Source organism: Melanerpes formicivorus, unplaced genomic scaffold (assembly GCF_026170545.1).
Source record: "Melanerpes formicivorus ecotype bairdi unplaced genomic scaffold, bMelFor1.0.p_v2 SCAF_430, whole genome shotgun sequence".
NCBI classification, from domain to species: Eukaryota; Metazoa; Chordata; class Aves; order Piciformes; family Picidae; genus Melanerpes; species Melanerpes formicivorus.
In genome coordinates, this window is record NW_027142782.1 from 133,088 (window position 1) to 158,754 (window position 25,667).

The following is a 25,667-nucleotide window of genomic DNA, read 5'->3' on the forward strand; positions in this document are numbered from 1 at the left end:
ACCCTCATACCTCATGTTGAGATGGAACTTCCTGTGCTCCAGTTTGTATCCACTGCCCCTTGTCCTATCATGGAACACCACTGAAAAGAGACAGGCCCCTTCTTCTCAACACCCACCCTTCACATAGTTAAAAACATTAATAAGATCCCCTCTCACTCTTCCCTTCTCCAGACTAAACAGCCCCAGGTCTCTCAGCCTTTCCTCCCCAGACAGATGTTCCAGTCCCTTCATCATCCTTGTAGCCCCTACTGGACTCTTTCCAGTATATCCCTGTCCCACTGGACCATTGTCTCATTGGACAACAGGAGGTTGCACCTTTACCACCCAGGGCCATGCAGATTAACATTAAACTTTCTTTTAGCTTTGATTTGGTCCATTCATCCCTTTCTTCTAGACCTGCACCTCAACAAAGCCCCAGCCCCAGGTTACAAAGTGCAGCCAAGCCATTCCAGAGCAACACCTTCCCTGCACAACATCAACTTCCCATTACAGAGGCTGCAAATGTGCACTGATTGATCCCCAAACTGGCATGTTGATTTATTTCCCACTGGAGGACTCATTCATTATGGAGCAATAAGCCCATTAAAGGGATGATAAAGCATGTGTGTCAATAGATGAGGCTGGTGGTTACTTTACTCTACCTCCCTAAACAAGAGCTGCTAAATAAATCCATTTGTGATCACACAGGACCTTTTAAAATGCATAAGGAAGCAGTAATTATTAAGCAGTGGGTTGGAAAGGAATCTCTTGCCAGTGTTACCACCACACACACACACACAGAGACACACACATCCTGCTGTTGCAGCTCTGACTGCAGGGCAGAGGTGGGTCAGATGCACAGATTGCCAGCAAACTGCCTACAGAGCTGCTCAGAGTCCCAGTGACCTCTTCCAGGGACGTGCAGGTATGTGCATGCTCAGGTGGTTACATGGGAATGAGCTTTTATCTCCCAGCAGGAGGGAGAGGTGCCCAGAGGAGACCATGCAAGATGTTTTCATCCAGAATCTGAGTACCCATACAATTTGTTTTTCTTCTCTCAGTTTCTTGAACTGACTTTCTTTCTTCAACTTGCACAGCAAGCTCACTGGCCTGGAGTTCAGGAGAGCAGACAGTCACCTCAGAGAAACAGAGAATAGATTTGGTTAGAAAACACCTCTAAGGTCAGCAAGTTCAACCATCAACCCAGCACCACCATGGCCATCAAACCATGTCCTAAAATGCCATGGCCACAAGTTTCTTGAATACCTCCAGGGATGGGGACTCCACCACCTCCCTGGGCAGCCTCTTCCAGTCCCTGACCACTCTTGCAGCAAAGATATTTTCCCCAATCTCCAACCAAACCTTCCCTTGGCACAGTTTCAGGCTATTTCCTCTCATCCTATCACCTGATATTAGGGAGAAGGGACCAACCTCGAGGACCTCCTTACTGTGGGGGTAAAGCCTTGGAGGGGAGAGGGGCCTAAGAAAGCTGGATAGTGTTCAAGGATCACCTCCTCTAAGCCCAGGAACAACGAGGAAGGCGGGCAAGAATATCAGAAGGCCTGCAGAGAGGAACAGAGAGCTCCTGGACACTATTAGCTGCAAAAAAAAAGCCTACAAATGGTGGCAACAGGGACAGATAACCTGGGAGGAATGCAAAGAAGTTGTCCAAGCAGCCAGGGATCAGGTTAAGAAAGATAAGGCCTAGAGGCAATTAAATCTAGCCAGGGACATCAAGGGCAACAAAAAGGGTTTCTACTAGTATGTGGTGGCAATGGTTTGAAACTAGAGCAAAGCAGATCTAGACTGGAAGGAGTTCTTAGGGTAAGAGTGTGAGACACTGGGACAGGCTGCCCAGAGAAGCCTCATCCCTGCAAACGTTCAAGGCCAGGATGGGTGAGGCTTTGAGCAGCCTGGGAGAGGGGGGGCAGGTTGGAACTAGATGATCTTGAAGGTCTCTTCCACCTCAAGCAGTCTACAATTGTATGATTTTCCATCCAACCAGTCTCTGGGATGAAGCAGAACCATGTCCTCCCCTCCTCTCCCCTCCCTGCCTCTCCTCATCTCTCCCCTCCTTGCCTCTCCCCTCCTCTCCTCTCCGAGTCCCTCCTCTCTGAGCAATGTTGGTGGGCAGGGTGGACATTCCAGGGACCATTCCAGGTGATGTCTGTCAAGTTACACCTGTGATCATAGAATAGAATCATAGAACCAACCAGGCTGGAAAAGACCTCAGAGATCACCAAGTCCAACCTATCACTAACCACGGCTTCAAGTGCCACATCCAATCCCCTCTTGAACACCTCCAGGGATGGGGACTCCACCACCTCCCTGGGCAGCACATTCCAGTGGCCAATTACTCTTTCTATGAAGAACTTTCTCCTCACCTCCAGCCTAAACCTCCCCTGGTACAGCTTGAGACTGTGTCCTCTTGTTCTGGTGCTGCTTGCCTGGGAGAAGAGACCAACCCCCACCTGGCTACGACCTCACTTCAGGGAGTTGGAGAGAGCAAGAAGGTCTCCCCTGAGCCTCCTCTTCTCCAGGCTAAGCAACCCCAGCTCCCTCAGCCTCTCCTCACAGGGCTGTGCTCCAGACCCCTCCCCAGCCTCGCTGCCCTTCTCTGGACACCTTCAAGTCTCTCAATGTCCTTCTTAAACTGAGGGGCCCAGAACTGGACACAGGACTCAAGGTGTGGCCTAACCAGTGCTGAGCACAGGGCACAATGACTTCCCTGCTCCTGCTGGCCACACTATTCCTGATGCAGGCCAGGATGCCATTGGCCTTCTTGGCCACCTGGGCACACTGCAGGCTCATGTTCGACTCACTATCAATCAGTACCCCCAGGTCCCTTTCTGCCTGGCTGCTCTCCAGCCATTCTGACCCCAGCCTGTAGCACTGCCTGGGGTTGCTGTGGCCAAAGTGCAGCCCCTGGCACTTGGACTTGTTGAATGCCATCCTGTTGGACTCTGCCCATCTGTCCAGCCTGGCAAGGTCCCTCTGCAGAGCCCTTCTGCCCTCTACCTGACCAACTCCTGCCCCCAGCTTGGTGCCATCTGCAAACTTACTAATGGTGGACTCAATCCCCTGATGTGCAGGCTGGTGGTGTTGAGGCTTGTCCTCAGCACCTGCGGAGAGCCTGCAGAGCCTCCTCCAAACGCCCTGCTTGAGGCGAAACGGAGGGGGGAGGCAGTGACACACGAATGGCCACTTGGGTCTCCCCGCTGAGATAAATCACTTATCTGTTTTTTCTCACCCTGCAGGCCCTGGCAGTTTATGAAGCAGCTGTCTGGAAGGAAATTTACTGGACAATTAAAAGTGCTGACTTTCAAGCAGTGCTCTCGAGGTGGCGTCCAAAAATTATTGGGTGTGAAATGCAAATAGATTTAACAGTTTTACTGCTATTTATGTGACGTTCCCAGCTCTTTTTTTTGCCCTCCCTCTTCTTTTTTTGGGGTTTTTTTTTTTTCTTTCCTCATTTTCCTTCCCCCTGCTCTGATTTTAACTGCTCCCAACTTTCACAGCTTTTAACAATCTCAGACACATGCAGTAAAACCTGAAGCACGCTCCGAGGCTGAACCAACCCCGAGCGGCGGTGTGTGCAGCGAGAGAGGGTGGGAGGGGAGGAGAAAGGAGGAGAAGGGAGGGGGGGGGGTGGGGGGGGAAATAAATTCTATCCCAAACCCCTAACAAAATATTAATTTAGAAATAAGCTGGTAATTACATTCAGCTTTGGGTCTGCCCCACAATTCTCTGAGGCTGTTCTTATTCAATAAGCGATTGGCCACTACCCAACAAACCTCCTGCTTAAAATAATCACAAATTGACCAGGCGAGTCACTCCTTGGGATTAAGGAAAACTTTTGCCTGGGGAGGAATGTGGGAAATCCACAGAGTGGAGGTGGGTCAGGCTCTGAAGAAATCTCCTTCCCATGGCTGTTCCCATGGAGCACCCATTTGCCCAGATGCTCCCCTGAGGTTCAGCACGATCTGTCAGAGCTAGGATGCAGGGTTGGGGTTTTTTTTAATGAGGTTTTATTCCTTGCCTGCTACATTACATTAATGACCAAAACAGTCCAGGACTTAATTAAAGATTAACTGTTAAGATCAGTAAAGCAAGATTGGCTCAGGTTGGTCATGCAGGGCCCTGGAAGAAGTAGGAAGGGATGAAGAACAGTGGGAGAAGGGAAGTGAAGCAACCCCTCCAGAGCCTCCAGCACTGCAGAATGAGGAGTTTCATGCCTTTTGGCTCAGCTGACTTCTTAGTTTAATCAAGGGCAAGGATCTATTATTCCTGCCTACCTCCTCCTGGATCTTGCTTCATAAAAGGTGCCCCTGGAATGCTTGCTACAGAGAGGGATTTTCTGGGCTACTTGTCAGGGACTTCTTGTACCCATAACATCTGGTGCTGCAAGATTTACCACAGCTGGGGAGGAATATTTGCTTCTCAGACACTCCAGGCTGTTGTGTGAAGCCCAATGTATCAAAACAGCTCTAATCTCCACCTAGTTTGGAGCCAACTCTATGCACTCCTTGTTTATCTTGCTGGTTCTGTGCTTGTGACCTTCATTATCTCTTGTGAAGGGGATCAACAACCTCCCCTGCCAGACTTTGCCATCCCTATCTTGTCTGTGAAATAACAGTTGCTACTGCTTAAAAAATTTCCCCAGCAGAGCTCACGTAACTGTGGGTGCAGTTGTTTGTGTTAGCATGGTCAGAGAGGCACTCAGAGCCACACATCCACCTTCCCCCTCTGTCACACCACCACCGTGACCCCAGGGCTGCACCATTAGCTCTGATAAATATGAAGCTATACTGGAGCCCTTCAAAACTCACCCATATTTCTCCCTGTCCTATAGAGAGCTTGGCTCATTTTGGTGGATTTCTTTCTCACCTCTCTCTCTGAATGCAGCCCAGATGGGAGAGATTCACCAAACAAGTGGTTAAGTAAAGCCATACAGTTGCTATGTATAGAGCACTGTGTCCAGCTCTGGAGCCTCTGTTACAGGAAGGATCTGGAGGTGCTGGAAGATGTCCAGAGAAGGGCCACGAGGATGAGCAGAGGGCTGGAGCTGCTCTGCTGTGAGGACAGACTGAGGGAGTTGGGGCTGTGCAGTCTGGAGAAGAGAAGGCTCCCAGGAGACCTAATTGTGGCTTTCCAGTATCTGAAGGGGGCTCCAAGAAAGCTGGGGAGGGACTTTTGAGGCTGTCAGGGAGTGATAGGACTGGGAGGAATGGAACAAAACTTGAAATGGGTAGATTGAGATTGGATGTGAGGAGGAAGTTGTTCCCCAGGAGGGTGGTGAGAGACTGACACAGGTTGCCCAGGGAGGTGGTGGAAGCCTCCTGCCTGGAGGTGTTTGCAGCCAGGCTGGATGTGGCTGTGAGCAACCTGCTGCAGTGTGAGGTGTCCCTGCCCATGGCAGGGGGCTTGGAACTGGCTGAGCCTTGAGATCCCTTCCAACCCTGACAATTCTGTGATTCTATGTCCTGATTTAGTCCCACCAAGGGGCTCCCTTACCACCATCCCTCCACTGCTCTAGATGTCCCCCAGCTACGGTGAGGACCTGAAATACTCTTCCAGGTATCACAGACAGAACATCCTCGAACCAAAAGCATGCTGCAGGAAATGCACCATCTCTGCCTCCCTGCAGTTCTTCTGCTGTGTTACAAATAAGCATGTCCAGGTGCCTGCAGGCAGTCATGCTCTGGCCCCAGACATCATCTGAGAATCAACATTCACTTGCCAAGCCTAAGGAGGGGTCAACCACATCCTGCCAGTCTGGAACTGGGCTCAAGCAGAGAGCTGAGGATCCTCAGTAGGGCCTTCAAGCAGGCCTCTCCCCTTCTCCAGCACCACACAGAGTGACTCTGACCCACAGCCCCCCAGTTGCAGCTGCAGTTGTGCAGCTCTGTTCAGGCTTTCCTCCAGTTCTCCTTCTAGGGAGAGGAAAACCTGATGTGGAGAAAGCAGAGCAGTGTCTTGAATGTGAATGCCTTCCCCTCCACTCTCCTGATGCAGAGCTCACGTGCCTGCAACTCACCCACCAAGACAAACCCCTCCCCCCCTCCCAGCTCCTTCCCTGCAACCCAATAAATAATGATAATAACCCTTCTGCCATCTCACATTTCTGCAAGCTGGCACTGATTTAGTTGAGTTTAGCTTGATTTTATTTTAATATATATATATTTTTTGGCTCTTGCAAATAACTGAAACTCTTCAATGGGATAATGACCAAACCAAAGCAAACCAAACCCATCAAAAATCTCACGTTTTCATTCTCCAAAGTGAAGTTTGCCAACCTGGAAGGACTTTAGTAATGATTTTCTGATGAACACAGGCTCACTTGGGTCTCCACTTGGCAGCTAGAGCTCGATTAAATCCCTTCCATATCTGGAGATCATATATGCAAATGTAATGATGATCAGCTGGGGGAGGGGGTGGGGGTGGGGGTGGGGGTTGGATGGTACACATTTGGGGGCTGACTTGAAGAGCTGTGACTGAGGAGAAGTGCTGCTCCTCGTTGAGTGCAGTGCAAAGCCTGCCTGTGCCCAGGGGGGTTTGGCTGCCGGGGCAGGGCAGAGCAGCGCTCACACGCACTGGGATCGTGCTTCTGTCTTGGGTTTCCCAGCTGGAATTGTCTCTGCTTGCACCGTATGGCTTGCAGGCAACGAGTCTGACTCCTCCAAGAAGCATCACAACCGCTGCTCCACCTCTCCCTGCATGGGGTGGAGCCCCTGTGGGTTCGTGTTTACGTGGCTGTTTGGCACAGCAGCTCTCAGCCTTCCAAGACAGGGCACTGAAGGGCTGCTGCTCAAGCCAGAGGAGAAGGCATGTCCAGGAAAAGCTGGCTGGAGGCTGTGACCTCTCCAGCCAGAAGGAGGGATTAAATTAAACACTTCCTGCATATGCTGGAATCCTGAGGAGTGCTGCTAGCTCCTCTCACGTGCCAGGCACAGCCTGATGCAGCTCCCAAAGCTTCCCAAGCCCTGAGGTTCTCAGCCTGGCTGCAGAGATCCCAGGGCAGGGTGGTCACAGCTCAGTTCTACAGCTGTGTGGCCCCAGGAGCCAAGTGCCCAAATCTCATGCTCCATGGGTTGGGAGAAGAAGAACTTCATGAAGTTCAACAAGTTCCTGCACCTGGGGAGGAACAACCTCTTGCACCAGGACAGGTGAGCTGCTGGAAAGCAGCTCTGTGGAGAAGGACCTGGGAGTGCTGGGGAACAAGAAGTTTCCCATGAGCCAGCAATGTTCCCTCGTGGCCAAGAAAGTAAATGGTGGCCTGGGGTGCAGGAAGGAGATTGTGGCCAGAAGGTCAAAGGAGGTTCTCTCTCTCTCTGCCCTGAGGAGGCTGCACTTGGAGTATTGTGTCCAATTCTGGGTTCTACAGTTCAAAAGAGACAGAGAAACTGCTGGAAAAACTCCAACAGAGGCTAGAGAGATGCTGAGTGGCCTGGAGCAGCTCTGTGAGGAGCAAAGGCTGAGAGCCCTGAGGATGTTGAGCCTACAGAAGAGCAGCCCCAGAGAGGATCTGAGCAATGCTCAGCAAGAGCTAAAGGGTGGGGGGCAAGAAGCTGGGGCCAGGCTCTTCTCTGTGCTACCCAGTGGTAAGACAAGGGGCAATGGGCACAAAGTGGAACCCAGGAGGTTCCACCTGAACAGGAGAAACTTCTTTGTTGTGAGGGTGCTGGAGGCCTGCAGCAGGCTGTCCAGAGAGGTTGTGGAGTCTTCTTGTCTGGAGACCTTCAAAACCCACCTGGATGTGTTCCTGTGCAACCTGGTCTAAGTGAACCTGCTCTATCAGGGAGGTTGGACTAGATATCTCCAGAGGTCCCTTCCAACCCCCTACCATTCTGTGACTCTGTGAGTCTGCACATCTGTCATCAAGCTCTAGCCATGGTGCCATGGACTCTTTAAGGGTGAGCCCAGCTGAATTGGTACTTAATTTAAGATTATGTCAACAAGGACTAAGCAGAGCAGAGTGTTAAGAGCAATGCTCTCCTTTTCAAGCACTCACTTAGCTGCTGCTTGCATAGGGTCAATGGGGGCTCATCTGTGTTCCTTTGTGTCCCATCCAGTAAGACTAGGTTTGTAACAATTCCCACATTGGCTTATTGGGGAAAAAAAAAAAAAAAAGAAAAAGAAAAAGAAAAAGAAAAAGAAAAAGAAAAAGAAAAAGAAAAAGAAAAAAGAAAAAGAAAAAGAAAAAGAAAAAGAAAAAGAAAAAGAAAAAGAAAAAGAAAAAGAAAAAGAAAAAGAAAAAGAAAGAAAGAAAGAAAGAAATGGAGAAGAGAAGAGAAGAGAAGAGAAGAGAAGAGAAGAGAAGAGAAGAGAAGGGAAGGGAAGGGAAGGGAAGGGAAGGGAAGGGAAGGGAAGGGAAGGGAAGGGAAGGGAAGGGAAGGGAAGGGAAGGGAAGGGAAGGGAAGGGAAGGGAAGGGAAGGGAAGGGAAGGGAAGGGAAGGGAAGGGAAGGGAAGGGAAGGGAAGGGAAGGGAAGGGAAGGGAAGGAAGGGGAGAGGGGAGGGGAGGGGAGGGGGAGGGCAGGGGAGGGGAGGGGAGGGAAGGGAAGGGAAGGGAAGGGAAGGAAAGGAAAGGAAAGGAAAGGAAAGGAAAGGAAAGGAAAGGAAAGGAAAGGAAAGGAAAGGAAAGGAAAGGAAAGGAAAGGAAAGGAAAGGAAAGGAAAGGAAAGGAAAGGAAAGGAAAGGAAAGGAAAGGAAAGGAAAGGAAAGGAAAGGAAAGGAAAGGAAAGGAAAGGAAAGGACAAAGGGGAAAAAAAAAGGAGATAAATAAAAGTAATTAATAAATTAATGAATGAATTTAGTTAATTAATTAATTTATTAATTAATTTAAAGAGAAATAAATTTTTAAAAAATGGAAAAGGAAAAAAAAAAAAAGGAAAAAAGAAAAGAAAAAGAAAGGAAAAACAAAAACAAAAAAGGAAAATAAAAGTGTTTTGCCTTTTCTATCTTTCATTGCCCAGGAAAAACTATTTGCAAACTCAAATCATGTTTGGACTGCATGCAATTTTCTATTAACCAGAACAAATTAATACAAACTTCAGGTCCTGATCCAAATACTGAAGAAAGGAAAAGAAAAGGTGGCCAGAGCAGAACTAAAGGCTTGCCCAGGGCATGAGATTTCATAGCTGCTGAAATGGCAACAGTCTGAGGCTGTACCATGGGCTGGGGACTGCCACACTCTAGGATGGGCTTGCAGGCTCCCAAAGGATTTCTAGGTGGGAGTTCAGAGTGATATGGCTGGATCCACAGGCAGGAAACCAAGAAAGTACAAGAGGAGTTTGGGGGAAGAAATTAGGGGCACAGGGTCAGAAGAGGAAATCATAGGCAGGGTTGTGTTTGATTTTTCTGGGCCAGTGTTTAATAGGAAGAAACCCAGGCACTACCTCTTCTCACATTTGAGGTCCAGGTTAGCCATGCCCCAACAGATAAAACAGAGACCAGACACAGAATCGTTTAGGTGGGAAAGATCTTTATGATCTCCACTGACCCAGCACTGCCAGGTCTGATACTAAACTATGCCCCTCAGCTCCACAGCTTTGGAACCCCTCCAGGGATGGGGACTCCATCGCCTCTCTGGTCAGCCTGGGCCAGGCCTTGACAACCCTTTTGGGAAAGAAATTGTTCCTCATGCCCAACTTAAACCTCCCCTGGTGCAAGTTCAGGGTGTTTCCCCTCCTCCCATCACATTACCTAACACCTCCTGACAACTAAACCATGGCTCCAAGTGCCACATCCAAGCCTTTTTTGAACACCTCCAGGGACAGTGACTCCACCACTTCCCTGGACTAACTGTTCCACTGATCCACCACCTTCATAGTAAAGAACTTGCCTCCAACATGCAATCTAAATCTGTTGTTCTCTAGTTTGAAGCCATTATCCCTCATCCTGTCACTGCAGGCCTTTGTATATAGAATAGAGTAGAGTAGAGTAGAGTAGAGTAGAGTAGAGTAGAGTAGAGTAGAGTAGAGTAGAGTAGAGTAGAGCAGAGTAGAGCAAAGTAGAGTAGAACAGAATAGAATAGACCAGGTTGGAAGAGACCTTCAAGATCATCGCATCCAACCTATCATCCAACACCACCTAATCAACTAAACCATGCAAACAAGCACCCTATCAAGTCTCCTCTTGAACACCTCTCAGTGTCACAGCCTCAGGCTGCACCAGGGGAAGTTTAGGCTGTAATGAGGAGAAAGTTCTTCACGGAGAGAGTCGTTCGCCATTGGGATGTGCTGCCCAGGGAGGTGGTGGAGTCCCCATCCCTGGAGGTGTTCAAGAGGGGATTGGATGTGGCACTTGGTGCCATGATTTAGTCATGAGGTCTGTGGTGACAGGTTGGACTCGATGATCTTTGAGGTCTCTTCCAAACTTGGTGATACTGTGATACTGTGATACCTCCAATGATGGTCTCTCCATCCTTCATGTGGTTCCCCTTAAGGTTCTGGCAGGCTGCTATTAGGTCTGCCTGGAGCCTCCTCTTCTCCAGGCTGAACACCCCCAGCTCCCTCAGCCTGTCCACACCCAGCTCCCTCAGCCTGTCCTCATGGCAGAGCTGCTCCAACCCCCTGATCATTTTCCTGGCCCTCCTCTGGACTCTCTTCATCAGGTCCATGCCCTTCCTATATTGAGGGCTCCAGACCTGCACACAGTATTCCAGGTGAGGTCTCACCAGAGCAGAGTAAAGTGGCAGAATCACCTCTCTGGCTCTGCTGGCAATGCTGCTTCGATGCAGCCCAGGATGTGATTGACCTTCTGACCACCACATCTGGAATGAAATAGCTGGCAAGCAAGCAGGAGGGGAAGGGAGAGCTGGGTGGCTAAACCCACTTCCATGAGGCTATTTCAACAGCATCAAAAGATTTTTGTTGCACAAGTCACATTGATTCATTTCATTTTGACTTTTATATTAAAGCCCTAATTGTATTATATATAAATGCTGACATCCTATTAATACATTAATAGCTTAATAGTGTGGTGCAATATAACAGTCATTAGAAAATGAATGGGAATGACAGTGCACATACCAGATGTGTGAGCCCCATCAGCAATGAAACTTCCCATGGCCCCAAACATTTGCAGAATTCCTTTCCTCCTCCCATTTGATCTGTTCCTCCCATGTTGGCTCAGCCCAAACTGTCTCAGAACTGCAAGGAAAGAAGAAAGAAACAAAGCTTCAGGGTTGGCTTCTAGCAATTGCATGGCCTGTACAGGTTCCCATGTGTCATCCAAAGGTAGAAGACCTTTGGACAGAAGATCATCCCTCCCACCTCATTTTAAATGTGTGGCCATTTTCACATCCTCCTCTCATTTTCAGCTCCAAGTTCATGGGGTCCCTTCCTCCGTGCTCCCTCCAGCCCATCACACCCCACAGAGCACAGAGGTCCACATCCATTCCTCTGCTGGTGGCACCGAGAGGAGCAGGAGGCCCTGCAAGTGCTCAGGGACTGCCATGAGAAGCAGAAAACACTGGCCCCAAACCAAAACCAATCAACAACCCTGCAAAAGGTTTTGATCCTTTGACTGAACTCCTGACAACAGCTGCTGCCTCTGCATGTGATTTGTGACAGAACTTTGCTGGAGCTCAGCATCCCCTCATATTCTGGTGAGCATCTAGAGCTGCTCTGCGAGAAGGTCCTCTCCACTACATGGGGAAATCTGGTCACAGCACTGAAAAGGAATAAATAACTCTGTCTGAGCCTCTTGGTTTTTGGACAACAGAACATTTTGCTTCATTTTTTCCCCCTTTTTTCTTTTTCAGTTGAATCCTTAAAATCTGTTGCCAAAGCCCTAAAGCTTTTGCAAGTTTGTTGTCCAACAAAATAATAATACAGTTGGGTTTTGAGGTATTCTTTCTGGCAAGGAAGCACTGTTTTGAGGAGACCAGATGCTTTCTGGAGGGGGGGAAAAAAAAACACAACAAGAAAGAAAGATGTCATCTTGTCAAGAGCACAACCTCCCTTCTTAATGGCCCTTTATGCCAGAAAGTATTCCATCAGCTCTGTTAGCAGCTCAGCCCCTATCCTCTTCCAGGGACAGCGACATGGTCACAGCTCCTTAGCAAGATGAACCTTCCAAGAATAGTTACTGAGGCTTACAGAATTGTCAAGGTTGGGAGGGACCTCAAGGCTCAGCCAGTTCCAACCCCCCTGCCACTGCCCTGCAACTACAGCAAGTTGCTCACAGCCACATCCAGCCTGGCTGCAAAACCCTCCAGGCATAAGACTGCCACCACCTCCCTGGGCAACCTGTGCCAGTCTCTCACCACCCTCATGGGGAACAACTTCTTCCTAACATCCAATCTGAATCTACCCATTTCTAGTTTTGCTCCATTCCCCCCAGTCCTATCACTCCCTGACACCCTCAAAAGTCCCTCCCCAGCTTTCTTGAAGCCCCCTTCATATACTGGAAGGCCACAATGAGGTCTCCTCAGAGCCTTCTCTTCTCCAGACTGAACAACCCCAACTCCCTCAGTCTGTCTCCATATCAGAGCAGCTCCAGCCCTCTGCTCATCCTCATGTCCCTTCTCTGGATACCTTCCAGCATCTCCAGATCCTTCTTGTAATAGGGGCTCCAGAACTGGACACAGAGCTCCAGCTGTGGCCTCAGCAGAGTGGAGCAGAGGGGGAGAATCACCTCTCTCAACCTGCTGGCTATGCTTCTCTTGCTGCAGCCCAGGCTCTGCTTGGCTCTCTGGGCTGCAAGTGCTCACTGCTGGCTCATGTTGAGCTTCTCATCCCCCAGCAGCCCCAAGTCCTTTTCTTCAGGGCTGCTCTCAAGCCAGTCCCTGCTTGGCTTCATGAATTTCTGATCATATCAGGGCTTGGTAGATTCCAAACCCTAAGATCCACCTCTAGCCTGGTGTGCAAGTGCTGTTAATAAAGGGCCTGCATCCTTCAGCACAGTTCCCCTCTTGTATAAATATATATTTCCTCGGCGGGACACTGCGGTTGCTTTAAGAAGCTGGAAGACATCAGAGCATCACGTTCCAAGCTTGGCATGGAACGAGAAGCCACCAGAATTAAATCAAAGTGCTTCTTTCTGGCAGGCAAAGCAAGTGTAATGAAAATTCCAGCCTTGATCCTCTGCCAGGGGTAGGCAGCAAATTGAGTGCATGCCTACCACTCCCAAACTGAAGTCCCTCAGTCTTGCCCGGGATGCCAACTACCAGAAGTACAAAAGATGAAAACAGGCTGCCAGACACAGCAAACCAAAATGCTCTCTTCATTAAGTGGAGCTTATTACTTTCTTCCAGCTCCACCCATGAGCAAATCCATCCTGCTCGATCTTGTTGGGACTAATGAAAGAAGGTTGACTGCTCACGGCGAACTTGGTATTCCAGGAAAGCTTTTGAGGTGTCTCTTTAGGCCACCACAGCCTGCCCTCATGCCCCCCCAGAAGATGCACTTTCCTTCCACCTGCTAAGTGTAAGACCTCTGCAGATATAAAGGCAATATCCAGTGAGGCTGGCTGGAGAATCGTAGAATAGTAGAATCATAGAATCAGAGTCATAGAATCATAGAATCATGGAGTCACAGAGTCACAGAATCATGGAGTCACAGAGTCACAGAATCATAGAATCATGGAGTTACAGAGTCACAGAATCATAGAATCATGGAGTCACAGAGTCACAGAATCATAGAATCATGGAGTCACAGAGTCATAGCATCATAGAATCATGGAGTCACAGAGTCATAGAATCATAGAATCATGGAGTCACAGAGTCATGGAGTCACAGAGTCATAGAATCATGGAGTCACAGAGTCATAGAGTCACAGAGTCATAGAATCATGGAGTCACAGAGTCATAGAATCATAGAGTCATAGAATCATAGAGTCACAGAATCATGGAGTCACAGAGTCATACAATCTTAGAATCCACGAGTCACAGAGTCACAGAATCACAGAGTCATAGAATCTTAGAATCGTGGAGTCACACAGTCATAGAATCCTAGAATCATGGAGTCACAGAGTCATAGAAACACAGAATAATGGAGTCAGACAGGCTTAGTATCATAGAGTCATAGAATCATAGAGTCATAGAGTCATAGAATCATGGAGTCACAGAGTCATAGAATCACAGAGTCATAGAATCATGGAGTCACAGAGTCATAGAATCACAGAGTCATAGAATCATGGAGTCACAGAGTCATAGAATCACAGAGTCATAGAATCATGGAGTCACAGAGTCATAGAATCATAGAGTCATGGAGTCACAGAGTCATAGAATCATAGAGTCATAGAATCATAGAGTCACAGAGTCATAGAATCATGGAGTCACAGAGTCATAGAATCATAGAGTCACAGAATCATGGAGTCACAGAGTCATACAATCTTAGAATCCACGAGTCACAGAGTCACCGAATCACAGAGTCATAGAATCTTAGAATCGTGGAGTCACACAGTCATAGAATCCTAGAATCATGGAGTCACAGAATCATAGAAACACAGAATAATGGAGTCAGACAGGCTTAGTATCATAGAATCATAGAGTCATAGAATCATAGAGTCATAGAGTCATAGAATCATGGAGTCAGAGAGTCATAGAATCTTAGAATCGTGGAGTCACAGAGTCATAGAATCATAGAGTCATAGAATCACAGAGTCATGGAATCACAGAGTCATAGAGTCACACAGTCATAGAATCATAGAATCATGGAGTCACAGAGTCATAGAAACACAGAATAATGGAGTCAGACAGGTATAGAATCATAGAATCATAGAGTCACAGAGTCATGGAGTCACAGAGTCATAGAATCATAGAGTCATAGAATCATAGAATCATGGAGTCACAGAGTCATAGAATCATAGAATCACAGAGTCATAGAATCATAAAATCACAGAGTCATAGATCATAGAGTCACAGAGTCATAGAATCATAGAGTCACAGAATCAGAAAGTCATAGAATCATGGAATGGTTTGGATTGGAAGGAACCTGTAAAGGTCATCTAATCCAGGCTACTTGCCATGGGCAGGGACATCTGCAAGTACCTCAGGTTAGAGAGCCAAGGGCAAGAAGGATCATAGAATCATTAAAACAGGAAAAGGCCTCTAAGATCATCAAGTCCAACAATCAACCCAACACCACCATGGCCATTAAGCCATGTCCTGAAGTGCCATGCCTACATGTTTTCTGAACACCTTCAGGGATGGTGACTCCATCACCTCCCAGAGCAGCCTGTTCCAATGCCTGACCACTCTTGCAGTAAAGGTAGAATCACAGAATCAAGCAACATCACCAAGAGGAGAGGCAGCAGGTTCACCAGGCTGGGTTGCTTCCTCTCAGTCTGAAAGACCTGAGTAAGGTCAATTGTTAAGAGGAGGCAAAGCTGCCTATCTTCAAAGCAAAAGCATCTTGGTGGTGGCATGAGGCATATACACTACAGCTGGTGCTGTGGGGCCATGTCAGGCTGTCTGCTGCACCAGCCCAGGCAGCTCCCTGTCTGCTGATGACAGAGGAGCCAGGGCCCAACCACTCCAGACAGGAAGGAGCCTCAAATATACACCCAACACCCCAAAACCAGAGACATCACAGCAGTCACAAAAATGAAGTGGAGAATTTGTGTTTAAGAGCAATATTCAGGTCACCTGCCTTTTGATGCTGGCATGCTGAGATTTCCCATCTCAGTCATGAGTCCCCTCCACCCCAGGCATCCTCTTATCCTTCATCTACATGAAAACACAGCCACCCAGCCACACTGAACAGTGCTTGTCCCACCACCCACTCCCACAGTGGTCACCTGAGCCTGGCCCAAGCTATGTGAAGGGAGAGGAAGAAAGGCAAAACCTTTAGATGGTTGGAGAAAATCATTCTTTGCCTTCATAACCCTTCTGCCTCCTGAGCAACTACAGAATTGCTCCAAATTAGTAGAAATGAGGTTAAAAAGCAAGCTTTTCCTGCTGGCAGCTAAAAGCTTGGGAATATTGCTCCAGTACTGGATGCAGGGGGTGGGGGTGGTGGTGAGCAGAGAGGGTTCCAAATGGCTCATTCCTATTTTCTTAGAGACTACAGAGAGAACGAGGTTAGACCAACACTGGATGCTTCTGAAGGTGCTGTCCTGAACTGAACAAGAAAGAGAGGCTTTGAGAAGGCTGAACAACAACAACAACAACAACAAAAAAACAACAAAAGAGGCCTTTGAGATTTTTATCTGAAAGTTATCTGGTGCACAGCCCCTTCAGAGATCACCAGCAGCTGCCTTCAGCTATAGATTTATCTCAAGAAACGTGGCCATTTAATAATTCATGTCCATAAGTGCCTAGCTATGAACAGGCTGAATGAAATATTAACTAGAGTGGCTACCAAGTGGGAGGACTCCTGCAAAGGAAGGAGTGAGAGCCATGTCATTCCCTGTTCCCAGGGAAAAGCCTCAAAGATCTAGAGCAGAAGGAATCCAGGTGGATGGGTAGGAAGCACTTGGAGAGAAGGTGGGGTCACTGGCATTACAGGAGAAGTCCTGGCCCCTTGCAAAAGGTTGAGTTTTGAGTCCCATACTCCAACAAGGACAGGGAGGAGTTGGAGTAGGTCCAGAGAAAGGCAATGGAGCTGGGGAAGGGTCTGGAGAACAGGGCTGGGGACGAGCAGCTGAGGGAGCTGGGGGTGTTTAGCCTGGAGAAAATGAGGCTGAGGGGAGACCTCATTGCTCTCTGCAGGTCCCTGAAGGGAGGCTGGAGCCAGGTAAGAAGTGATAGGATGAGAGGAAGTGCCCTCAAGTTGTACCAGGGGAGGTTTAGGTTGGAGATTAGGAAAAATTTCCTTGCTGCAAGAGTGGTCAGGGATTGGAAGAGGCTGCCCAGGGAGGTGGTGGAGTCCCCAGCTGCGGAGGTGTTCAAGAAAGGTGTGGCAGAAAGCTCTCGGTTCAAGCAGAGCGGTCCCGAATGTCTGTCCCAGTTGGCTCTGAAGCCAAAAGGCTAAGCTTGGACAGCAACACTCTGTGCTGGGCTAGGAACTGGCTGGAGGCTGAGCCCAGAGAGTGGTGGTGAATGGTGCCACAGCCAGCTGGCAGCCAGGCACCAGTGGCGTCCCCCAGGGATCAGTGCTGGGCCCCATCCTCTTTAACATCTTCATTGATGATCTGGATGAGGGGGTCGAGTCAATCATCAGCAAGTTTGCAGATGACACCAAGCTGGGAGCAGATGTTGGTCAGTTAGAGGGCAGAAGGGCTCTGCAGAGGGACCTCGACTGACTGGACAGATGGGCAGAGGCCAACAGGATGGCATTCAACAAGTCCAAGTGCCAGGGGCTGCACTTTGGCCACAACAACCCCAGGCAGAGCTACAGGCTGGGGTCAGAGTGGCTGAGAGCTGCCAAACAGAGAGGGACCTGGGGGTGCTGATTGACAGCTGCCTGAATATGAGCCAGCAGTGTGCCCAGGTGGCCAAGAAGGCCAATGGCATCATGGCCTGCATCAGGAACAGTGTGGCCAGCAGGAGCAGGGAAGTCATTGTGTCCCTGTACTCTGCATTGGTTAGGCCACACCTTGAGTCCTGTGTCCAGTTCTGGGCCCCTCAGTTTAAGAAGGACATTGAGACATTTAAAGGTGTCCAGTGAAGGGCAACAGAGCTGGGGAGGGGTCAGGAGCACAGCCCTGTGAGGAGAGGCTGAGGGAGCTGGGGTTGCTTAGCCTGGAGAAGAGGAGGCTCAGGGGTGACCTCATTGCTCTCTCCAACTACCTGAAAGGAGGTTGTATCCAGGTGGGGGTTGGTCTCTTCTCTTTAGCAACCAGCATCAGAACAAGAGGACACAGTCTCAAGCTGCGCCAGGGGAGGTTCAGGCTGGAGGTGAGGAGAAAGTTCTTCCCAGAGAGAGTTGTTAGCCATTGGGATGTGTCTGCAAGGGAGGTGGTGGAGTCCCCTTCCCTGGAGGTGTTCAAGAGGGGATTGGATGTGGCACTTGGTGCCATGGTCTAGTCATGAGGTCTGTGGTGACAGGTTGGACTCGATGATCTTTGAGGTCTCTTCCAACCTTGGTGATACTGTGTGATACTGTACTACTGTGATACTGTGGCATTCCCCCTCCAAGATCTGGGGTGGGAGGTGGTACCTGTGTGTCCTGTTTCCAGCATTCCTGACTGGAGCAGATCTGTGGCATTCCCAGCCAGGCTGATGACTAGCAAGCCACATGCAAACCCACCAAAGTGTGTTTGTGGTAGGTTCAACAGTTCTGGTGACTTACCACAAGCATATCACAGCAGTGCTGACTGCCTGTCAGCCTCCAGCAAGGCTGGACACGAGCCCCACAGCTCCCATCTGCCTAGGAAACCCTCAACAAATGTGCAGCAGCGCTGGGTGCTGGCAGTCAGATGTAAGATGATGCTTCTGACAGCCCTGTTCCCATGCCTCAACTCTTCTCTGTGCCCTCATAAAACACTGCTTCATGGTGTGCAAGTACCATGTGTGTGTTTGTCCCACCATAGGGACTCTGGCTTCCACCTAGACATAGCTGTCTCTGTGGTGGAGACTGTCCTGATGTCCTCTACCTCCAAGAACTGGCACTGCCAACAAATAAGCCCAGGAGATTGGTGCCAGACTGATGTGTGTGGTGGGACAGGAGCAAACACAGGGAGAGAGAGCATGAGAACCCTGCAAAACAGAGAGCTGTGACTCTCACATGGAATGCACTGCAGCCATTTCCAGCAGGCAGCAGGAGCTGGGCAAAATACAGGATTTTCAGGGGAAAGGAGACATCAGAAGTCTCTCCCAGCCTCAACAGTTCTATGTCAGGAGGTGTTGGGTGACAGGTTGGACTTGATGATCTCTGAGGTCTTTTCCAACCTTGTTGATTTGATGATTCTATGTTCTTTTGCATGAGAACAAGAGGAAATGGCCTGAAATTGTGCCAGGGGAGATTTAGGTTGGAGATAAGGAAAGGTTTCTTTGCTGCAAGAGCGGTCAGGGATTGGAAGAGGCTGCCCAGGGGGGCGCTGGAGTCACCATCCCTGAAGGTGCTCCAGAAATGTGTGGCCATGGCACTTGGGGCCTTGATTTAATGGCCATAGGATGGCTGGTGGAGTCAAAGATTACTTAGAGTTCTTTTCTAACCCAAACCATTCTATGTTTGTATGACCATGAGCAGAAGGAGTCAGGTCTGGGCCCAGGGTAGCTCTCCCTCACTTGGGATTTTATAGGCCAATTCCACACATCGAAAAGTGTTTGCTTGAAAACAAGAAGAGGCTTTGGAATCCCATCTCATAACATGGGGCCAAACACTCATCTGGCTGAAATCTCCCTGAGCCCACACCAGCACACTTCCAGCCCACTCAGCTACGTCCTGTTTAGCCTGGAAATGAAAACCTCCTTCATATGTTCGATCTCCAGCTCCTCACGAGGAAGGAAAGCAGAGATGCCCTGAATCCTCCCCAGCCAACTGCAAACTCCCTGATTTTCTGCATTTATTCCCAACTCCAGGATTCAGAAAAATGACTCCAGCACTCTGACATCCATGCAATTAAATGGATCATTTTCCCATCAGCTGCCTGCCTGTGCCAAGCTGGGCAGCTCGGATCCCATCCCCATATGGAACACATCTCCGACTGCACAGGACTCGAACGTGACAATTACAGACGGGATGGGTTTCCCCCTGCACCCCATCAGCAACAAAACACTCTGGAAGCATTTAGTGAGGCTGAGAGGACTTGAGTGTGTTAGCAGAGAAAAGGCTCTAGCATCAGCCCTTCCAGCTGGGAGTGAACTGGGAGCTTTAGCTGATAGTCCTCACAAGAGGTGATGTGGAGGAACCTGTGTGGAGCTTGGGGCCCAAGTCTTCCTGTCCTAAGCAGGACCAGTGGCCCAGTGAGCTCCAGAATGCCTCCTAGGACTCTACTTAGGGATCTCCTTCATAGAATCACAGAATTGCTAGGGTTGGAAGGGACCTCAAGGTGCAGCCAGTTCCAATCCCTCTGCCATGGGAAAGGACACTTCACACTACAGCAGGTTGCTCACAGCCACATCCAGCCTGGCTGCAAACACCTCCAGGCAGGAGGCTTCCACCACCTCCCTGGGCAACCTGTGCCAGGCTCTCACCACCCTCCTGGGGAACAACTTCTTCCTAACATCCAATCTGAATCTACCCATTTCTAGTTTTGCTCCATTCCCCCCAGTCCCATCACTCCCTGATACCCTCAGAAGTCCCTCCCCAGCTTTCTTGGAGCCCCCTTCAGATCCTGAAAGGCCACAACTAGGTATCCTCAGAGCCTTCAGACTGAACAGCCCCAACTCCCTCAGTCTGTCCTCATAGCAGAGCAGCTCCAGCCCTCTGCTCATCCTCATGGTCCTTCTCATGAGGTCTGTGGTGACAGGTTGGACTTGGTGATCTTTAAGGTCTCTTCCAACCTTGGTGATTCTGTGATTCTCTGGACACCTTCCAGCACCTCCAGATCCTTCCTGTAATAGGGGCTCCAGAACTGGACTCACCCTCAGTATCTCCCCCCACATCCTTCACCCTCAGTATCTCCCCCCTCCAACCTCATCCTGGTAGAAAATGTTACCCGGACACTGAACTTGAGGAATTACAGAATGGTCTTCCCCATGGCCCTTTCATTAGGCTTTTAGGAGAAGTTCTTTACTATAAGTGTAGGGAGATGCTGTAACAGGTTGCCCAGAGGAACTGTGGATGTCTCATCCCTCGGGGTGTCTAAGACTAGGCTGGATGAGGCCTTGAGCAACCTGGTGGAAGGTGTCCCTGCCCATGGCAGGGGGGTTGGAACTGGATGATCTTGAAGGTACCTTCCAACCCAAAGCATTCTGTGGTTTTCTTGGACACCTATCAGAGCTGAGGTGAATCCTGGTTCCCTTAAAGCCACATGAGAGCTCCAGTTCAAAGCTGTCTAATACACATTGCCCCAAAGCTCTCTGAAGGTAGTAGCCTTTGCTCCTCATCCCCTTTGTCTTCTCCAGTAAAGCAGCACCAAGAAGGTTTGGAATGGAATGGAATGGAATGGAATGGAATGGAATGGAATGGAATGGAATGGAATAGAATAGAATAGAATAGAATAGAATAGAATAGAATAGAATAGAATAGAATAGAATAGAATAAACAAGGTTGGAAGAGACCTTCGAGATCATTGCATCCAACCTATCATCCAACACCACCTAATCAACTAAACCATGCAACCAAGCACCCTATCAAGTCTCCTCCTAAACACCTCCAGTGATGGTGACTCCACCACCTCCCCAGGCAGCACATCCCAAAGGCCAATCTCTCTCTCAGGGAAGAATTTCTTCCTAACATCCAACCTGAACCTCCCCTGGTGCAGCCTGAGACTGTGTCCTCTTGTTCTGGTGCTGGCTGCCTGGGAGAAGAGACCAACCTCTGCCTGGCTACAACCTCCCTTCAGGTAGTTGTAGAGAGTGATAAGGTCAACCCTGAACCTCCTCTTCTCCAGGCTAAACAACCCCAGCTCCCTCAGCCTCTCCTCACAGGGCTGTGCTCCAGACCCCTCCCCAGCTTTGTTGCCCTTCTCTGGACACAGTCCAGCAAGTCAACATCTTTCCTAACCTGAGGAGCCCAGAACTGGACACAGGACTCAAGGTGTGGCCTAACCAGTGCATGTACAGGGCAGAATGACCTCCCTGCTCCTGCTGGCCACACTGTTCCTGATGCAGGCCAGGATGCCATTGGGTCTCTTGGCTGCCTGGGCACACTGCAGGCTCTTGTTCAGCCTACCATTGACCAGTACCCCCAGGTACTGCTCTCAGCCACTCTGACCCCAGCCTGTAGCACTGCCTGGGGTTGTTGTGGCCAATGTGCAGAACCTGGCACTTGGACTTGTTCAATCTCTTGCCCTTGGACTCTGCCCATCTATCCAGCCTGCCGAGGTCCCTCTGCAGAGCCTCTCTACCCTCCAGCAGATCAACTCCTGCCCCCAGCTTGGTTTAGCTGCAGAGTGAGTGCTGGGCACGGTGCAAAGAGCACACAAAGACCGCTCTTGACCCAGTGTTACTGCAGCTCCTGCTCATCTCCTGTCCAGCTTCCAGCAGATGATCCCTGGAGAAAAGTCTCTGCAGGGCAGGCTGTGCTGCCAAGGCTGAGCAACAGCAGTTGTTTTCACAGACATGGACACGACAGAGGAATTAACCTGAGCTGCTCTGCACTTGATGAACCAAACCTGACCTTCTCTTTTGCAACCTCCCCAGATGACCTTGATCTTATTCCTTTTCCCACTGCTCCTGAGGACGGGTTACACCCTTGGTTCTGGACTCTGTTTTAAGTCTCCCATGAATAACAGTGTCAGATCTTTACAGAGCTATCTCAGGAATGTGGCCAGGCTGATCTCCATGCTTACTCAAGGTGACATTGATTCATTCTCCCTCTGACTGGCCAGATTACATTATGAGAGTGTGCTTCAATAACATCTCTCTATATGCACCACCACCACCTGGCTCCTCTCCCTGACCTCCACCTTTCTCAGCCCCCCTCTCTGGGGTTTAGGGGTTTCTCATCAACAGAGCATGCAACCAGAAGTGTTTAGGCTTTGGGAACAGCCTGAGAGATTCCATTTAGAGAAGCACCAGAGGTCAGGTTTTGAACTGGGGCCCCGAGATCCAATCACTTCATGCTCGCACACCACTGCAGCAACCAGGATTACTTCCAAGCAAGGCAGAATCATAGAATTGTTTCAGTTGGAAAGGACCTCTAAGATCATCAAAAGAGCCTGGGATGGGAGGACTGCAGCATCTCTCACACAAGGAGAGGCTGAGACACCTGGGGCTGTTTGGCTTGGAGAAGATCAGGCTGAGAGGGGATCTGGAGTCGCCAGCACTGGAAGTGTTTAAAACCAGACAGGATGAGGCACTTGGTGCCATGGTTTAGTTGATTAGGTGGTGTTGGGTGAGAGGGTGGACTTGGTGATCTCAAAAGGCTTTTCCAACCTGGTTTATTCTGTATTCTGATTACTGCTCAATAGCTAAAGGGTGTGGGACAAGAATATGAGGCTGAGCTCTTTCTCAGTGTGCCCAGTGAGAGCACAGGGGGCAATGGGCACAACCTGGAACCCAGGAGGTTTCACTTGAGCTAAGGAGAAACTTCTCTGTTGTGAGGGTGCTGGAGGCCTGGAGCAGGCTGCCCAGAGAGGTTGTGGAGTCTCCTTCCCTGGAGAGATTCCAAACCCACCTGGACATTGTTGATCCTGGGCAAGCTGCTGTGGGTGCCCTGCTTTAGCAGGAGGGTTGGACTGAATTCATAGATTCACAGAATGATTTGGGCTGGAAGGGACCTCACAGATCATCTAGTTCAAATCCCCTCCCTCCCCCTGCCATGGACATATGATCTCTGGAGGTTCCTTCCCAGAGCTACCATGCTGTGATTCTGTGACCATCCCCAAATTCAGACCCATCCAAAGGAGAGGAATTGCATCCCCAGTGATTTGCAAGACAGTGCTTTCCTCTCCAAATCCCTCCCATGGGGCTGCAGCCTGCTGCCTGTTCATGTCCTGGGCCCACAGCACCTCATGAGTATCTGTGCTCAGGGCAATGCTGAAAAAGAGAGATTTCTTTTTAACCACAGAGGTGATCTGTTTATAATCCCTGACTGAAAGGTGCTTAGGCAAAGTAGAAGGCTTTGTGAAACATGTCCAGGTCTTTGTTTTTATCAGGCTTCTGGGGAGAGCTTAAATAAAGGATCCAGCTTTGGAACAAGAAAAGAAAGCAAGCGAGAGAAAAAGGCAGATAGACATCTGGAGTGCTGAACAAGGCCCTCTCCTCAGGCTGACCTAGTTATGGTGTTTGGGGAGGGCACTGAAATCCTGTTCAACAGGAGGAGCAAGCAGCTGAGGGCTGTAAGCCTTGGAGTAAACAAACACAGCTCTCACGGTGTTAGCTCTGCGCTTTCCACCAGGTCTCCATCTGATCACAACCATCAAGAATGGCAAATCTCTCATCCAGCATGGAAGCAGCAGCCTGGAGCAAGCCCTCCTGCCCATGTGATGCCAGGAAAGCCCAGATACAGCTTCCCCACAGCCAACTTACGTGCCCATGGCTGATTTATGTGCCTATGGCTGGCGGAGGGCAGCTCTCCCCAGCCCAGCTCTGTGGCTCCTTGTGCGGTTCTTGTAGACAAACAATGGGGAGGACAAACAGACAAACAGTGCCTCTGCCAAGGGAAACAGCTGCCACAGCAGCCCTACCTCCTCTCTGCTCCATGTGTGGCCCTGGTGACGTGAGTCTTGTGGCAGTGACATGTGTTTAAGGAGATGCCAGGGTAAAGCTGTGCCCTGCTCCCTCCTGCGTGCCCAGCTTTTGCTGTGGGTGTTCTGCGCCATGGGCCAAAGGAGGTTTTGCAGGAAACTCACAGCAAGGCAGGGTGAGACCAGTGATGCAAAGCTCCTGCCATTGCATGGTCACTTGCTGGGGACAAGGGCTGCCAGGCCCCTCAAAAGGCTCTGCAAACCCAGGAGCGTGTTGGTTTGAGCCACTGCACCAAAGGGGGCAGTGAGGTTCGTGCTTGGAGTTTTTGCCCAGACATTGAATAGGGGAAGCAGAGCAGATCAAGCCTGTGTCTGTCAGGACATGAATCTGAGGTCTGAGCTCATGCCAAAGGCCACCTTCTTACAGCTTGGGGAAGGCAATCTGAGGTAGAAGCACACAAACACTCCTTTCATTATATGTCACTGGTGAGGGCAATCAGCTGTCTCCAACCTAGGTCAGAGAAGCAATTCTAGCTCTCAATGAAACTCCTTTGAGCATGGAGCAGGGAAAACACCAAAGGAACCTGGAAATTAACTGGAACTCTAGTTCATTGCCTGCATTCTCCTAAATGCTGACAAAAGGGCTCACCTTCAAGTGAAATAACTGCTGAAGCATCAGCACAGCCCCTGCAAATCAAACCCATTCTGCAGGTTTAGAAACCAGGAGCTAAAAGTGGTGCCTACAGGACTAGCTTTGCAGGTTGAAGTCCATCCATGGGTTGCCCCACAGGGGGCAAAGTGCAGGTTTGATTAGACACTGCCAAACAAAACTCCTGGAATTGTTGGGTTTTGGGTTTTCTTTTTATACTCAACTTTATCTCTTTGAAGCTTGCTACAAATAACCTTTCCCCCAAACCAATTTCAATTTAAAATCATGCTCTCTCCAGTAGAAAGTGACAGCCTGAATGTTTCCTGAGATCTGGCTTTTCACAGAATCACAGAATGTTTGTTAGGGGCTGGTAGGGACCTTGAAAGCTCCTCCAGCCCAACCCCTCTGCCAGAGCACCTAGAGCAGGTCACACAGGAACACATCCAGGTGGGGTTTGAATATCTCAAGGGAAGGAGACTCCACAATCCCCCTGGGCAGCCTCTTCCAGTGCTTTGTGATCCTCACAGAGAAAAAAATCTCCCTCTTTTTCCCATGGAACTTTCTATGCCTCAGCTTCCACCACTGCCCCTTGTGCTGTCCTTGGGCATCACCCAGCAGAGCCTGGCTCCAGCCTCTGGGCACTCATCCTTTACATATATATAAACATGAATGAGGTCACCTCTTAGTCTCCTTTTCTCCAAGCTAAAGGGCCCCAGCTCCCTCAGTCTCTCCTCATAAGGGAGATGTTCCACTCCCCTAACTGTTTTGTTCACTTAAGGTCACACCTTGCTTCTGAAAGGCAGCATTTTGTAAAGCAGATTGCTCAAGGTGTGTTGGCAGGAAGCCTTCCAGTTGTGAACAGGAGGATAACACAGTGAGATAAACAAAAAGGGATGCTTTGGAAACATGTGTG

The 25,667-nt window shown here is 49.5% G+C and overlaps 1 long non-coding RNA gene across 2 annotated transcripts; it reads right to left on the reverse strand.

Moving 5' to 3' along the window:
• Positions 1 to 607: 607 nt before the first annotated feature.
• On the reverse strand, positions 608 to 24,020 carry LOC137459864 (uncharacterized). 2 transcript variants are annotated; one of them, XR_010992539.1, is made up of 3 exons: positions 23,948 to 24,020; positions 11,011 to 11,130; positions 608 to 1,116 (listed from the first exon to the last, which is right to left on the reverse strand). It is a non-coding gene; the product is annotated as an uncharacterized lncRNA (long non-coding RNA). The 2 variants fall into 2 exon arrangements; XR_010992538.1 differs by lacking the exon at positions 23,948 to 24,020 and adding an exon at positions 12,520 to 12,563.
• Between the last annotated feature and the right edge of the window lie 1,647 nt (positions 24,021 to 25,667).